Consider the following 18,863-nt stretch of genomic DNA (forward strand, 5'->3'; position numbering starts at 1 on the left):
AAGACTCCCACAACACCATGGCTATCCATGAAATGGCAAGGCTAGGAAAAATCACTATCAACCTAGGCAATCCTCCATGTGAATGATGGATCATGACCAAGAAACCACATGCATAGCTCATGCATTCCAAAACTAGTAAGGAAACCATGCATGCAACTCGATACCTATAAGAAAAAATTGTGGTAGATAATGATCATGATGTCATCTTATGCTTTCCTTCTTTTCATTTTCCTTCTTGCTCCAAATCCCAAGTATGCCACACTCCTCCAAGTGTGCTCCAAGAAAACTTTAATTATCCAAGAGTATGAGATAGAGAGAGAAAATAATGAGAGCTCTAAAATTGAATTGACAAAAGTCTGTGAACTGATCCTCATAAGCCTTTTTATTAATGAGGCCTCTAATTTCTTCATTTTCCATCATTTTCCTTCATTTTCCTCCTCGCATGCTACCAGTGACCTTTCACGTTCCTTTTCTCCTATTTTCCATTATTTTCATAAATAAATGCCAATAAATTCCACTTTGCCTTTCCAAAGCCTTTGCTAATTTCCATATCCATAATAAACCAAATGAAAACCCACACTAGGATTGTTTTCCCAACATTTAGCTTGGAATATGTGTCCCATGACCATGGTTATTATTTTTCATTTATTAAATTTTATTACATGGATCTTTTACTAGGTCCATTACAGAACCCTCCCCTTTGGGGAAACACCATCCTCAGTGTTCAGTGACACCTACAAACACCAAGACTGCTGAAAGAAAAATATACTTCCCATGGAGCTTTATAACTTAGCTTGTTGTAGTATTTACAATGATCAACTTGCTGAGAAGCAAACCAACATGACAACATAACAACATGACAACCATAATGACACAACAACCATATGACTTATTGGAGCTTTATAACACAACTCATGGCAATATTTACATCCATATGTACATAAACCAAAACATCACACCAACACATATACCAAAACATATAGCAAAAATTTGCTCAACCAACGAATAGAGAAGGATACATAGCCCAAATTTGATCTTCCATCTCCCATGTAGCTTCATTGGGCCCAAAGTGCTTCCACTGCACTTTAACCTGCTCAATTGCTTGATTCTGGAGCATGAGCATATTTCTCTATAAAATGCACTGAGGTTCCGGCTGGAATTCTCCTTCTGGCTCCACCTGCAATACAGACCAATCAATCACATAATCAACATATTTAACATACTTCTTAAGTAATGACACATGGAAAACATCATTGAATTTCAATGTCGGACGCAGTGAAATTCAATAGGCTATTGGTCCAATCCTTTCAAGAATCTTGAAAGGTTCACAAAACCGAGGTGCCAACTTGGCACATGATCCAATCCTCAAGGAGCTCTTCCTGGGCTTGATACACAAGTACACCTATTCCCCAACCCGAAACTACTTGAAAAACATGTTACAATCTTCATACATTTTTTGTCTATCCTATGCTGCCTTTAGATTATTCTTGATTACCTACATTTCTTGTTCCATCTCTTCTAACACATTCAATCCTATCAATACCATGTTAACTGGATCACTCCAACTAATAGGAGTATTACAACTCCGACCATAGAGTACCTGCAACAAACTCGTCCTCAAAGACTCTTGATACCCATTGTTGTAAGTGAGCTCTACCAGTGGAAGATACTCTTCCCACTTTCACTGTTGATGCATCACATACATCCTCAACATATCCTCCAATATCCTATTGACCTTCTCTGTCAGTCCATCTTTTTGTGGATGATAAGTTGTACTGAAGGCCAACTTTGTACCCAAACCTATAAATATATCTTTCCAAAACCTAGAAGTAAACTTAGCACCCCTGTCTGACACGATATTATTTGGAACACCATGCAACCTCACCACATCCCTGATGAAAACCTGTGCTACATCTTTGGCTGAATAAGTAGACTTCACTCGAATGAAAAGCGCTACCTTTGTCAACCTATCAACCACAACCATAATCGAGTCATGCTGTCTAGATGTCCTCGGAAAACCTATGATGAAGTCCATGAAAATGACCTCCCATTTCCAATCTGGAATTACAATAGGTTGAAGTAACCCACTTGGATTGTTACACTCTGCCTTTACCCGTTGACAATGCAAGAATCTCACCATGAAATTTGCCACTTCTTTATTCAAGTTCAGCAAGTAGTAGAACTTCTTCACCGCTATCAATGTCTTCTGATATCCTGGGTGACTTGAATATGGTTTCACATGAAACTCTCCCAAGATAAAATTCTTGATCTTGGTGTCATTTGACACATATATCCTATCCCTAAATATAATCAAGCCCTCTGTTGTGAGACGATATTCCACATCCTATGCACTTGTACCTACACCTATACCTATACTTGCACCTGTACCTATGCCTGTACCTATACTCTACTGTAAACTATTCCTGAGCTCCATGTACATGTTATCTTGTTGACCTACCTATAAGATCCAAGCATATATATATGTCCCATAAGAAATCACAATTGCTATGCGGTTTACCTATATCTGCCTACTAAGAGCATCTGCAACCTCGTTCTCTTTACCTTTAATGTACTTGATCTCAAAGTCAAACTCAATGATTGTGGCCAACCATCTAGCTTGCCTAGCATTCAGATTCAGTTGGTAAAATAGATACCTCAATCCAGTGTGATTGCTCATCAATAGAAACCTCCTACTAAGAAGACAATGCCTCCACATCTTCAATGCATGGATGGCCGCCGCCAACTAAAGATCATGTTTCAGATAATTCTACTTGTGCTCATTCCATTTTCATGATTCATATCAGACTACCCATCCCTCCTGCATAATAACTCCACCAAGTCCACTTTTACAAGCATCTATGCATACCACAAATTCTTTGTCCAGATTTGCAATTGTTTCAACTGCTCAAAACTTGCTACACATTCCTTCGTCCATTCAAACTTCTTACCTTTCCTTTGCAATGATGTGATGGGATATGCAATCTGTGAGAAGTTCCCAATGAACATCCTGTAATACCCTACTAACCCCATAAAGGACCTTACCTCGTCCACATTCCTAGGAGATTCTCACTCCATGATAGCCCTTATCTTCTATGGATCTACCACTATGCCTTCCTTGGAAACCACATGTCGCAAGTAATGTACTTTTGTTGAAAGAAACTGCATTTTCTAAGCTTGGCATTCAACTGATGTTCTCTTAGCAATCTCAATATTTCTGCTATGTTTTCGGCATGCTCTTATTCATTTTTAGAATATAATAATATATCATCAATGAATATAATGACAAGCTTGTCTAGATAAGGATGAAACACACTATTCATAAAACACATAAAAATAGCTGGAGCATTAGTCAAACCAAATGGAACTACAACAAAATCATAATGTTTGTACCTGTTCTGGAAAGATGTCTTGTGAATGTCATCTTCTTTAATGCACACCTGATGATATCCGGATCTCCGATCAATCTTCGAGAACACTAATTCTCCCTTCAACTGATCGAACAAATCATCAATCCTTGACAATGGATACCTGTTCTTGATGGTCACATTTTTCAACTACCTTTAAGCAATGCCCAACTTGAGAGTACCATCTTTCTTCTTCACAAACAATATCGGTGCACCCCATGGTGATACACTTGGCCTAATGTATCCCTTGTCGATAATTTCCTTCAACTGCAACTTCACCTCTACCAACTCTAGAGTGCTCATCCTGTATGGTGCCTTTGATGCTGGTGTTTCCCCTGGTACTGGCTGAGTAGAAAAATACACTTCCTTGTGAGGCATCAACTCTAAAATCTCTGTTGGAAACACATCCTGAAACTACTGTAAAACTGGGTACCTGCTCAAAACATCTACATCCTTAACTTCCTTACCTTTGACACTAGAAATATGAATTACAAATAACACATGCCCTTTCCTACGACTACACTTCGCTTGCATACTTTTTATCATTCTAAATGATGTTTCTTTCTTCTTACCCTACAAGACTCTTTGTTCTCCATTATCACCCAAGCACTCAATGGATTTGTCATAACAATCCACCTTGGTCCTGTGAAGATATAACTAGTCCATACCCAAAATCATACTATATGATCCCAACGGAAATACATTGAAATGTGCTAATGTAGGCATACCATTCAATTCAAATGCACAAGCTCTTACCCAATGAGAAACTCACTTCTTTGTATCTGTATCCAACATCACTAACCAAGACTCTGCATGCACTTCTTTATTCAAATCACACTTATCCACCAGGTCACGATTAACATAACTATAATTAGTCTAGGGTCAATCAAAATAGAAACAACTTGATCACAAATCTTACCATCCATCTCGATAATAGACACATGGTGATCTCCCTACCTGTTATCCAACACTGAATAGATCCTAGGAACACTCTTTCCAACATCCCCAACCATCTGCACCTCTTGGGCACTGTAAATCTGCGGTCTACCACCCTAATGCTATGGAAAATCTATCTGATGATGATCTTTGCCAAAAATCCAACATCGCACGAGCTTCCCATTATCACCCTTGTTCTGTTCAGACTAAAATTCCTTCCCTTTTTTAGATGCAATGAACTTATTATACAGTGATGCATTCTCTTTGTTACTTGTTTCCTGAGGCCTTTCCCGTTTCTTGTCCCATTTCCATTTATTCTTATTATTACCTTTCTAATCTTTTAGTCTCATATCTATGCTTTGATTGCTTGTAATAATTCTTTAGCTTCTAGATGGCCTCCTCTAATGATATAGGCTCATCAAAGTCAATCCTATACTTAAATTCTATCAGAAAGCCGCTGATGACTCTTTGAATCTTGGCCTTCTCCTCCTTGAGTTAATGCACATACCTCAAGAACTCCAGAAATCTGCTAGTGTACTCCTCATCAGTCACAGATCACATCTTTAGCTCATAAAACTCTTTTTCCCTATTGTCATAGTACCTCTTCGATAGGTACTTCTCCCTAAATAGTCTCACGAATTAACTCCAAGTAAACTCCTCCTCATAAATATCTCTGACGTTCTTACATCTTCCCACCAGATATCTGTTTTACCTTTAAGATTGAATGTAGCTATTTTGGCCTTCATGTTCTCTGAGTAATCATGTATCCTAGAAAAAATATTCATTCCAAGTAACCATGCTTCTACGTCCTCTGATTTCTTCATTTCCCCATCAAATGTAGGTGGCTTTTCTTTCTTGAACTCATCCAGAAAATATCCCCTATCACTCTTCCTATTAGGATGACAACTATGATGACCATGATACCTGTCAGAACCAAAACTAGATCACCTCTCCTATCTGGTGTATCCAAGAACCTACCATCCCTAATCATGTCATATCTATCTAACCTGTTATCATTGCGAGATATCCCACTATATGCCCCATTAGTCCCATTCTTCTATCCATAGCTGATCCCTACCTCTGCAATTATGGCAGACTCTAAAGAATTACTACATTGAATTCTGCTTGTTTCTTCTGTTCCTGCATGATTATGTCATTATCTGCTTTGCAAATCATTATTTCTTCCTTCAAACTCCTCAATGTGTCTGCTAAGTCAAAAGAGTGCCCAACACCACGCTACTCATATGACTCTTAGGGATAATCTATGTAGTTTACCATCTTGCTAGTCATCTTTGATCTCTTCTTCCTATAAGATATATTATGTACGCTAAACCAAATCATAAACAAAACAACATAACTTAGTATAGTTCAGGGAGGATGTCTCGTTTGCAAGATCGACCAAATTATCACAATACATATATATATAAACATAATTAGATCAACATATAAGCATGTCTTAGCCATTATCCAGTTATCAATGCATGAATATGCTGACCACATATCATGACTTCAACCATCATCCAGCCAATATATGCATAACAACATATAGACATTTATAGACATAACAGATGCATGATCGACATACACTCACAACAAATACATTTAGCAACGAAACCATTGAATTTCACATGGCGACACCACTACAATAATGACCAATGTTATGCATACACAAAGGGAACATAGACCATCAACACAAGGAACTATATGTAACTCACACCTACATATGACAACACCTTCATCCAAGGGAAACAGAAACTAGGCATCAACCAAGGAGAAGAAAATCATGCTCTGATACCACTCTGTAACACCCTCCTCCCAGATCTACCCAACTAACCGGCAAACTAGGGTAAACATGTGATGAAGAGTTACTATGACATGATTCAAATCCCTATGTATCAGAGTAGTAAGTGTAAGCAATGGAACACAGATAACCTGACCTTCTACACCTACAACAAAACCCTCATGAGCCATCCATCTGATCCAGGTGACTGGCCCCTTAGAAAAACTGACATTTTACTACATTAAAGCCTCACTCGATCCATTAACATGGGCATGCATGTGACTGGGAACCTCCAGTCGCTCCCACAACAAGGCATGCATGCAAATGCAAACTTTTCTAGGTAGTTCAGTGCCAGTGACTTCGAATACTGTGCCACTTTTTTAGGGCCATGACTTAGGCCACTTCCTAGAACTCCATGAAACTTCTAGAAATGAAAATAGCATAGAAACAATGATACATATGTAAATAATTGAACAATGATTTGACTATACCCCTACTAGCCATGACACACATTTTGTCAAACATGTCACAAATATGCATTATACAGGTTTGAACAACAGATCTAAGAAAATGGGTCTCATACTTATTTGACAATCAATAAGAAGAATTGATGCCTCGTCACAATAAATAGATTACCATATATTAAGCCATATATTCATTGTACATTCAATGATTAACCAAGACATGATGAGATCCATACATTATCACTTTCATAAAACTCACTCATAACCAACATATAATCAACAGAAATATCAAGGATATAACAACCATATAAACCAGATATAAGCAAGTATATTTACCCATAGAATACCAAGTATAAGGACCTCTTAATAATGAATGCAAAGGCCAACTAGGTTGGGGACTTCTAAGTTCCACGTAACCATAGATTGGCTGAACCAAATCTATCTTCAACCAATTACCCCTATGCCATATTCCAAGCATGAATGTGGGATCTCATAGAAGAAATCCATCAAAACCAAACTAGGGCTTCCAAAGGCCTAACCACCTCAACCCTCAACCAATGATTCCACCACATGGTCGAAAAACACTAACCATCACCAGATTGGTCTTTACCCAAGCTCTCCAGGGCTCCAGAGCATTTGTTCCAACCAAGGCTCCAGGACTAGTAACTCAACCAACAATTGTTGTTGGGTTCCAGAGTGTTTGTCCAACCAAGGCTCTAGGACTAGTAACTCAACCCACCAAGGGCTCTAGAGCATTTGTCCAAACAAGGCTCCAGGAGTAATAACATAACCCAAGCTTTTACAGGGCTCCAGATTGTTTGTCCAACCAAGGCTCCAAGAACTAATAACTCAACCCACAACTAAAGGAACATGAGAAACAACTAGAAAAAAAAGGAAAGATTCCCACGACACCATGGCTATTTAGGAAATGGAAAGGCTAGGAAAAACCATTATGAATCTAGGAAATCCTCCATACTAATGATAGATCATGACCAAGAAACCACATGCATATGCCATGTATGCCAAAGGCTAGTAAGGAAATCATACATGTAACTTAGTACCTATAAGCGAAACCCAATGTAGCTGTTGATCCTGATGTCCTCTTGCACTTTCCTGCCTTTCCTTTGCCTTCTTGCTCCAAATACCAAGTATGCCACACTCCCCCAAGAGTCCTCAGAAAAATCTAGGTATCCAAGAGTATGAGATAAAGAGAGAATAGAATGAGAGCTCCTAAAATGAACTAACAAAAGTCTGTGAACTGATCCTCAGAAGCCTTTTTATTAATGAAGCCTATAATTTCTTCATTTTCCATTATTTTCCTTCATTTTCATCCTCACATGCAACCTGTGACCTTTCACCTTCCTTTCCTCCTATTTTCCATTGATTTCATAAATAAATGCCAATAAATGCCACTTTTCCTTTCCAAAGCCTTTGCCATTGCCTTTTCCTATTTACATAGCCATAATAAACCAAATGAACACCCACACTAGGATGTTTTTCCCAAAATTCATCTTGGAATACATGTCTCATGACTGTGGTTATTTTTTTCCTTTATTATCTTTTATTACATGGATTTTTGACCAGGGTTGTTACACTAACAAATTCGGTTCACAAGTCCTGATAAAAAATCACAAAATTTCTTATTAAGATAATCCTTTTCACCATTTCTAGGATAACGGGTTCATCTTCATTGCATCAGGCCTCAAGGCCAGCTATGTTCTTAGTAGGAGAATTACTAAAACTAGTAGTATATGATTGGTGCACAATGCTCCTAGTTAACATGAAGAAACAACTGACATTAGTGAGACAGGGGAAGACAAAGAACTTCAACTATGGCATCATCCTATGCTCATTTTTCTTTGAGTGGATTCATGTGCTACAACCCAAAGTAACATCTACCATCAACCATCCTAGAAAAACAAGGATGGCCATATGGGAAGATCTTATCAAGCGACTTGGCTGGGATGAAGTCACTGAGGCGGCCTTTGACAACGAGTTCTTCCACTGGTGGGAGCAACAGGTTGTGGCCAGAGAGGATTACCCGTATGCTAGACAAAATTGGTGACTTCGTTGGGGAATACCATCAAGTATTTCCTAGAAGGGTTGTTTTTCTTTGATATGGGTTTAATTTGTTGTTTCTTGGTTTTTTCTAGCCTTCTTGAGTCTTAAGTAATTTGGTCATTCATCCTAATCTTTTATATATGGGATTTCTTTTTATTTTTTCCATAGTTTTCCATTCATACATGCTTCTTCTTATAAACAATCACGTATATATGTAGTTTATTCCAAAGAAAATTGTGTATACATGTGTTTCTTCAGACACAATCGTGTATACACGTGCGACTGTATTTACACAATCATGTATAGATATGAAAAACTAATTTTTTCACTTCTGGCTTTTGCCAAGGTCTTGACCAAGTTTCTTTATGATTTTTTGATGTTTATGGAACTTAGAACCACCTTGATTTGTACTGTTGTTGGTGTCTTTCATCTTGTTTGAGAAATGCTTATGTCAACCTAGGGTTTGTAGTATTTAAGTCTTTTTGTGTTTAAACCTGGGTTCCATATCTTGTTTGTGAAGTGTCTAGTTGCTTTGTGCTTCTCGAATAGGTCTCATTTCTTGCTGATAACTAGTCTTTGATTTGCTTCTTTTGCAACCTAAAAGTTGGCTTCTTTTTTCTTTCTATTCCTTTTTTTCGAAAAGGGTTTGTGATTCTTGGATGAATGAGAGATTTCAGTTCTCTAGAATCTTTCTATTTTCGGAGTCCTTTGTATATTTCTGGCCAAATCATTTGAAGTGAATAAGTTTTTTATTTTTCTCTAGTCTTTTATCTTTGCGATCTTTTGTGACTAGTTGGATTTGAGTCTTTTTCATGTTTTTGGTCTTGAAATTGTTGCTTTTTTCCCCTTTCTAAACTTTTTTGGTTCTTTAAATATTTAAAAGAAAAAGAAAAAAAATTTCTTTGTGTTTCTTTTCTTTTGTTTTTTGACTTTGTATGTCTTTTGAGTTTTTGGAAAATGTGTGAATTCTTGTTTTAAATGTTAATGGTCTTTTTGCTTTTAGGAGTGCTTTTTTTTGAATTTACCATTGCTTTTGTGATCACATTTGTTCATCTTTGATCCTTCCTTGAATCTTTCATTTATACATTCTAGTGTGCATTACGGTAGATGCATTTTAGACAACATTTATTCTTTTTTGGTAGGTTTTGAATGTGTGAGTGCTTAGAAAAAAAAGAAAACGAGTTTTCTGATCTATTAGATTTATTGTAGGAGCCTTGTAGAAATCTCTTTCATTGAATAAAAATAAGTTTTTCATTCTCATGTAGCCTAGGTTTTCTTTTGATTTATTTTGCGTAAAAACATCATCAGTTGCACTTCCGCTTCCCTTTTCTTAAATAACAACCAACTAAAATGAGCGCTTAAAATTAAAATGAACTAGACTTTTTCTTCTTGTCATAGGATCATAAACTAGAGCTAGTGGGAGAAAACTCCCTTAGGTAAGGGTTGAGAACCTTAACAGATCGAAGGAATACTATCAACAAGAAGCACTCATTCAAGCAAGAAAACTATGAAAATTCCTAAAGTTGGGTTTAGGGAGAATACCTGGAGGTCCTACGTTTGATGTCGATCTTGTAGGGTCTAAACACTCTGCTTCCTGTAATGTCTTTAGACATGCAACATAAACTAGAGAAGCATATACATAACAAATATTTCAAATAATGTGCATATTAACATGTTAGATCATCAAGTATAGATATATAAAGCATGATATGTTAGACATGAATTATAAAAACATGAGATCACAACATTTCAGGAACAAGATAGAGCTTCTTTATTGACATCAACAAATAGGAGTGGAAGAATACAACCTGATACGACCACGTGGCACCAACAAACCTTCCTCTGGATCCATCCAGCCCAAGCCTCAAATATCACCACAATATGTCCAAAAGGATGTCATATAATGGAAGATGAACATCTTTGCAAGGAAACAAGGGGTTTCATATGGCTCGGAGTGCAGGAAGCATAGGGAAAATCAAACATGATCTGGGGACAAAAGGACTATAATGTCAATATCCTATCTCCTTCTATCTTTTAGGCCTTCCCATGAGGTGTATAAATACCACCAAAAATCAGTTGATTCAGTTAGGCAACGGGCTCCTGTAGGTGGGATTTCAGTGAAACCCATAAACCCCACCCGAGAAATAGGGATTTTTTTTTTCATATTTTAAATTATGTACGTGGGTTTGGCATTATGGTACCTACGTGTACATGCGTTTTTATAAGGGTAGAGTCATGTATGGATTTATTTATTTATTTTAATAAATGACCAATTCTGAATGGGAAAGGGCTACCCAAGGCCATATAAGAGTATCATAACTACATTAGTTTTGAATAATGCTATAACATATGCCCCCTAATATATGACGTCAGAAGGGGTGCATGATGGCAGAAATGTATTAAGTACAAAGAGAGATAATTTGAGAACTTGAGAGGAGATCACCAGATTCTCGCTAGTTGAATACCTGTAGAAGGAATCAGAAAGAAGACTCATGTCTGAGGCGTACATACCCATGCTAAGAGATAATAAAGCATGTCTGTTGATCAAGTACAAAGCGATTCCATCATGTATACATAAGTGTACAAAGAAGAGTGGAGAATACATAGTGGATTGTCTAATCATAGCCACAAAGGAGTACAATGGAGCTATGTCTCAATATCACATATATAAGAATTGATCAATGATGCTCGAAGAATGTGTGATCACTGATGCTGCATATATGATCCTCACATTAGTACCATATCATATAGGTGGAATAGTGGTAGTGCATGAAACTCAGGTGCCAACATATAGAATGCTGCTGAAATGAACTGCAACTTCTAAGGTTGACTGGCTACATCAACAAAAATTGAAAGGAATGACAAGTGAACTAGGATGCTAACACAACCCGAGATCTTCACTGACTACAAATGGTACATTTATATGGAATAAATGAGCTAAAGTAGACCATGTGAGAAATAATTTGATTACTAGTCATTGATGTATACCATTAACAAATGCGAGACAACTCACCGATAATGATGATGAGAGCCAAGGTACCCAGTACACTCTAACAAGTGCGAATAAATGTGTTGAAGTTGAACAATTGAGAGAATATATCAATCAGGATACATTGATGTATTCTCACTGTCAATAGCGAAGGACTTTGCCACTAATGACTGGAACCCTAAGGTATTGAAAAAAAGGACTCTAGATCTTATTGCCAGAGTAATGAGTTGAATTCGATGGAAAAAGACTTGTTGGAAGGAAGGCATTAAGGCATCCCACATTAACCAGCGGGAGTGTAACCCACGGGCCAATAATTTGGAAGAACTTAGACAAAAAGAGATTAAGTAACAATTTCGAAGTTCATTTATGGCATACACAAGATGTGGCTACCGCACGATAGGAACCCTCTGAACCAACCAATAATGAAAGTTGACATAGAGGCGAGGAATGCGCCAATAGGTTCAAATGGAAATCGAGGTATTGTATCAATCCTAATGTGTGATAATGTAAGCTGACATCGATCACAAGGGAAACCACTCAGTCAAATACCCATGATACTGATCAATGTTGAGTAGAATGTCATCTATAAATGATGTAAATAGGGACAGGGTGTGACTCTAGGCCTACTCTCAGAGCAATTTGTTAGAGTCGATAAGAGTAGAACCACTAGCAAGAATTCGATGAATACCTTCTTAACCAGCACGAGCAAAGGACCAAATAACTGATATGGTACTAAAGATAACTTTGAGAGACCAGGTATGGCCGATTGAAAATGAGTCAAGAGACACCACATAATTTCTTCCATAGGTTACCTTCCACTGAACAGAAGAACGACTCATATGTGACTGTATGGCAACATAAAATAACTTTGTATAATTTTGCAATGCAAGAGATGACCAACCAGAGGAGGACTGACTCGATAACAAGGTTATGGCTCTCTTAAATTCAAAATAAGTCCCATTCCAAATGGAGGAAAAAAATGTTTTGAGTGCTTTGTTTGAGGGCGACATAACTGATTCTTATTGCCATCAAGAATTGAAGTAAATGTCCCATTCTTGCTCTTTTTGGAATATATAATTTTTTTGTCTTTTTCATATTTAAATCCTAAAAAGGAATAAAAGAATGCCTATAGTACAGTGGAAAGAACAAGTGTTTGAAAACATGTGCTCTAGTTCCTGGGGCTGGAACATTCCTATGCTCAATGCAAGGTGGCAAAACTGGTCTCAACACTCAAAGGGATGTTCTTTCCATCCATGTAAGGTGTCAAGTCATAGAGGCAAATGAATGCATGGTTTTGATCTTGCAAAAATTCATAGTCGAAAGTGGCTTATACGCGAGTCCAAATGAAGCCATCTTAAGGCCAAAAGGATACAAGTTGTCAATATGCAATCCAATGATAAAACTTAACACATGGGAGCATCTAGGGTATAAAGCCAAAAAAATAGCAAAGAATAAGAGAAATGAGGCTTCATCGCAAAGTCATGGTGGAACTAAAGAGGACTCCCAAGCCTGAGGATTTCTTTGCAGCATTGGCAACATATGCTAGTGAGGATCTAACTAAGAAGCCCATGTAAGGAATGACTCTACCATTATGTTACAATTTTATAAAACGACGAGTGGAAGTGGTTAAAAACCATAACATAATGGGGTCGACCCTATTGAAAAATATCATAGTATGAGGTTAAAGTGGATAATGCAATGGAAAGTGATATATCCTAACATATATGCCAGTAATGAAAATGATACCTTCCATGAAAGGTCTGTGATCGTGGGGTCAAAGTCTCAAAACAACATCTCAAAGTATTCATTTACCCTAAAAAACAACCTTCCCCAACATTTCAAGCCAAAAAATTAAAAGTTCATGAAATAATAAAAATTAAAATTACGAACTTTCAAAAAGTGGGTTTTAAAATTTCACTATAAAAAGACATTTGTGCTTACCACAACTCATTTTGACTTGTAAGTGTTGAGATTTTAAGAGCTTGGGAGAAAAATTTGGGCATCCACAACCAATGATTTCCTCAACCCATTTTCCAATCAACAACTTCCAGGTAATTCTAAACTCGATTTATGATTATTTCGTGCAATTTGAATCGATTCCCATGATTTTTCACCATAGGGATTTTGATTTAAAATTTTAATTTTGCACGTAGGCAGGTTTAACTTTTGAAAGCCGCATGTAGAAATCCCTACACGCATGTTCACAAAAGAGATGTCGCATGTACACGTGACCGTTTATTAGAAAAAACACGTATATGCAGGTAGATTTGAAAAAATGAAAAACTAATGGATGAAAATGTCTCAAATTTTAGGATGTCGATCGCGTGGAAGGAATGCGAGCATAGTGAGGTTGATAATGAGATTTTAGGAGATCAAGAATCATTAAATTATTTAAGAAATCATATATTTCTCAAATTACATATGTTGTCAAACATGAAAACCCAAGATATAAACCACAGATGTCTTAAATCCAAAATCATTTCCCTATGCGGAGGGGATACATGGAGTGAAATCATTTTACTCGAAAAATTTAGGGTGAAGATAGCAAGAAGAGCTGCACCCTCATTCAAAATCTTCTACTATCATCATTCCAGATGTCCTGATGATGGATCCCTGTTGGGATTTGAAACATTGGCGAAAAATGGTTTTTACTGTGGATTCTCCAGTTACTGAGTCAGAAGATATAAACCACAAATGTCTTAAATCCAAAATCATTTCACTATGCGGAGGGGATACATGGACTGAAATCATTTTACTTGAAAAATTTAGGGTGAAGATAGCAAGAAGAGCTGCACCCTCATTCAAGATCTTCTACTATCATCATTCCACATATCTTGATGATGGATCCTTGTTGGGATTTGAAACGTTGGCGAAAAATGGTTTTTACTGTGGGTTCTCTGGTTACTGAGTCAGAAGATATAAAACACAGATGTCTTAAATCCAAAATCATTTCCCTATGTGGAGGGGATACATCGAGTGAAATCATTTTACTCAAAAAATTTAGGGTGAAGATAGCAAGAAGAGTTGCACCCTCATTCAAGCTCTTCTACTATCATCATTCCAGATGTCCTGATGATGGATCCCTGTTGGGATTTGAAACATTGGCAAAAAATGGTTTTTACTGTGGGTTCTCTGGTTGCTGAGTTAGAAGATATAAACCATTGATGTCTTAAATCCAAAATCATTTCCCTATGTGGAGGGGATACATGGAGTGAAATCATTTTACTCGAAAAATTTAGGGTGAAGATAGCAAGAAGAGCTACAACCTCATTCAAGCTCTTCTACTATCATCATTCAAGATGCCTTGATGATGGATCCCTATTGGCATTTGAAACATTGGCGAAAAATGGTTTTTATTGTGGGTTCTCCAGTTACTGAGTCAGAAGATATAAACCACATATGTCTTAAATCCAAAATCATTTCCCTATGCGGAGGGGATACATGGAGTGAAATCATTTTACTCAAAAAATTTAGGGTGAAGATAGAAAGAAGAGCTGCACCCTCATTCAAGCTCTTCTACTATCATCATTCAAGATGTCTTGATGATGGATCCTTGTTGGGATTTGAAACGTTGGTGAAAAATGGTTTGTACTGTGGGTTCTTCGGTTACTGAGTCAAATGAAAACCCAAACTCGGTTGCTAGAAATTCTTATCCATTACTGGGACCCAGATCAAGAGGTCTTTATGATAGATCAAATGCCCTTGGAAATAAACACAGAGGATATTTACTTCAATATAGGGCTATCTCGAAAAGGGGATGTAGTTGATCTAAAAGAGAGGGCCCGAGGAGGCCTGAATGTGTCTAATTATATAGGTATATACTACAGAGAAGGAACAAATAAAGTTGGATCTCAAATTCTGATAAAAAATTTGAGAAACTTGTTAATCAAAATCATTCTCTTCACTATTGTCAGAGTGGCAGGTTCAGAATCTCTACACTAGGCCTATCGACCAACCATGTTCTTGGCCATAGAGTGCCTTTGACCCAAAGAATTTGATTGGTTCACACGCTTCCTGACTTGCATGAAAAAGTAAGTAACTATAGTGAGACGAGGGAAGACAAGGCATTTTAGCTATGGTAGCATACTTTGCTCCTTCTCTTTTAGAGAGTTGCGACACGCTGACCCAGAGTGTCTTACCACCATCAGCAACCCTAGAGATCTGAGGATGGCCATATGGTTAGATCTGATTAGGCGACTAGGCGAAGGTGAGGTCACCTGAGAAGCACTCCATGATGAGTTCTTCCTTTTGAGGGAGGAACAAATAATACCCATAGATGATTATCCCTATGCAGGCATAGACTGTCGAGAGGACTTGGATCTAGCACTTCTGGAGGGCACTGCATGGGGTGAGATGGGTAATTTTATTTTATTTTATTTTATGTTATTTGATTTTTTTATTATGAATATGACATTTAAGAAGTTAATTTTATTTTTCTTGAAACAAATATCTTACCAAATTATATGATCATGATGTAGATTTTGGACCAGTTAGACCTGAGGGTCAACCTATACATAGGCGTCGTGGGAGAGAAGCAGAGAGAACAATGGATGAGACCGAGAGGTTCTTACACATAATGCAGAGTAACTTGGAGGGTCTAACTCGCAGGTTCCAATCACAGATATAGAGGACCTTCTTGAGGGTCTTCAGAGGACAGTGGTAGGAGTAGCACGAGAGTGGGTGTGGCTATTCCAAGTGGTGGAAAATACCATCATCCAATTCCATGATACACATCTAGGGCAGGGTCCACAGGCTTATTTTTTAGATGACTAATATTTTATGGACATGATCGGGCCTAAGACATAATTTTGTAGGACATTCATCCACATTTTGTAATATTTTGAACATATTATTCCTATCTATATACAGAAAAATTCTCTTTGGTTAGATCATATATATAAATGATTTAATGGTATTTTGATTTTTAATGTGATGAGTGATTAATATTCCAATATAATGCTTGTTAGCTATAGAATCAACAAAATAATTTTCTAGTCAAGAAATATGAATGAAAGTGATAAGAATAAATGATCTTCGCAATAATCTCACTCTCAGAAATTGGCGATTCAATAAAGGATCTATTACAAGATGTAAATTATTTAGTTGAGACACCACCAGCTGTGAATCCAAATAAACTACTAATGATTCAATACCAAAATATATCGCTTCAGATAGTGAATTAATGACAACACTGTATTCAACCATATTATTGGATGTAGGACCGATACATGTGCCTCTTGTGATTAACAACATACCAGACGGATAGTAAATTACCCAAGTGACGGAAGCTAAGTTCTGAGTATGTCTATTAGCACCATCAATGAATCCTAGATACACCAAATCACCCATTGACACTTGTGAAAGCGGACCAAAATACCACTATTACCACGACACCCATAGATAAAAATAAACAACTAAGTACAATATTTACAAAATAAAGCAAATACTAGGAAATAGCCTAGGCATAATACTTCTTAAGATCGAGCCCATTTCTGGGATCCAATAGTACATTTCCATCAAAGTCAACCAAATCATAAGCACCTTTTTTCAAGGCTTTTCTAATGATGTACTGATCATACCACATAGGTTTGAACTTGCTTGCCCCCAAGGTGTCTTTGTCTTGGTCATAGACTAGGACAAGGTCATCTTCAGAGAAAACCCTAGGACACACAATCTTATCATATTGGGTTTTTACCCTCTTTTTATGAGCCTCATTTATTGTGGTTGCATCTCAATGCTGCTCATCGAGATGTTCCAAACGAATAAGGCATTCTTGGAGACTATATGTGTCTGGAATAAGTTTGACTACTAATTTAAGGGATGGAATTTCACATTCTACAGGGAAGATTGATTCAAACCATAAACTAACTGAAAAGGTGTAAAACCTGTGGCAGCCTTAACCAACATGTGATATGCCAAAAGTGCAGTATATAACGTGATTTTCCACTTGGATCTATCTTTATTTATCATCCTTTGCAGTATGATTTTAAGGGATTTATTCATGGCTTCAACCTAACCATTGGCTTGAGGATAATATGGAGATGAATTCTCCTACCATAATCCCAACTTTATAGCTAACACATACATCATCTAATTCTGAAAGTGACTGCCATGGTCAATGACAATCTCCTTTGGAATACTGAAATGAGAAATGACTTGGTTGAAAAGGAAAAGAGATGTTATCTCACCATCATTGGCAAAAGTAGGCATAGCTTTAGCCCACTTCGTAAAGTAGTCCACTGCTATGATGGTGTACTTGTGACCTTTTTCCGAAGCCAAGTTACAAGTTGTAAAATCAATACCCCACTTTTTGAATGGATTGACAGTGATGACGAGGAAAAGCATAGCTGGTTGAGTAAGAATTTTCTGAGTATATATTTAACAAGGATGAAACATTTTGACCACTTCTATGCAATATTTAAAAATCAAGGGCCAAAAGCCTACATGCAAGATTTTTTGGGTTGTAGCAAGCCCAGATAGATGACCTCCACAAGCTCCATTGTGGTAGTCATTTAAAATAGACTCAACTTCTTCTAAGGTTAAACAATGTTTAAGGATTAAGTCACTCCCTCGACGATACAAAGTGTCACTGGTAATAACATAATTTTTGGCCAAGTGATGCAATTTTCTAAGTTCATCCTTCAAAAAAGCTGGAGGAAACTTCGAAGTCTAGAGATATACTATGGTGTATCCATACCAAGGATCTTGTGAAGAAATGAGGAAGAGATGTTCATTAGCGAATCATAAAAAACATCTTCTTCACAAGAAAAATCTCAGATCAATTCTGAAAACACTAAAGGTCTTTTACACTTGGTATACATGAATTCAAGATCAAATTCCTATAAGATCACAATCCATTTGTTATATTTCCCCCCAATCACTTGCTTATTGAGGACAAACTAAAATGGGTTGACATTGAACAACACAAATTTTTTCTACGAAGAATATAATGATGAAGTCGTTGGACAACGTGAACTGTTGCCAAAGTTATCGAAGTTCAAGAATGACTAAGCCACGAATCAGATAGTAAACCAAATGCTTTCTAAGAGCATGGTCCTCTTGAACTAGAACCATCCCAATGGTTGATTCTACTGCAACGAGATATAAAAGGAAATTTCTGCTATAATCAGGTGGAACCAACAGAGGAGTAGACGGCAATGCCTTTTTCAAAGCATCAAAGGAGTGCTGAATGAAATCATCCCAAACAAATGGAACTCATTTCTTCAGCA

This window comes from Pinus tabuliformis, chromosome 2_2, assembly GCF_031772625.1.
Source record: "Pinus tabuliformis cultivar Carrire ecotype Pingquan chromosome 2_2, CPIR1, whole genome shotgun sequence".
NCBI lineage: Eukaryota > Viridiplantae > Streptophyta > Pinopsida > Pinales > Pinaceae > Pinus > Pinus tabuliformis.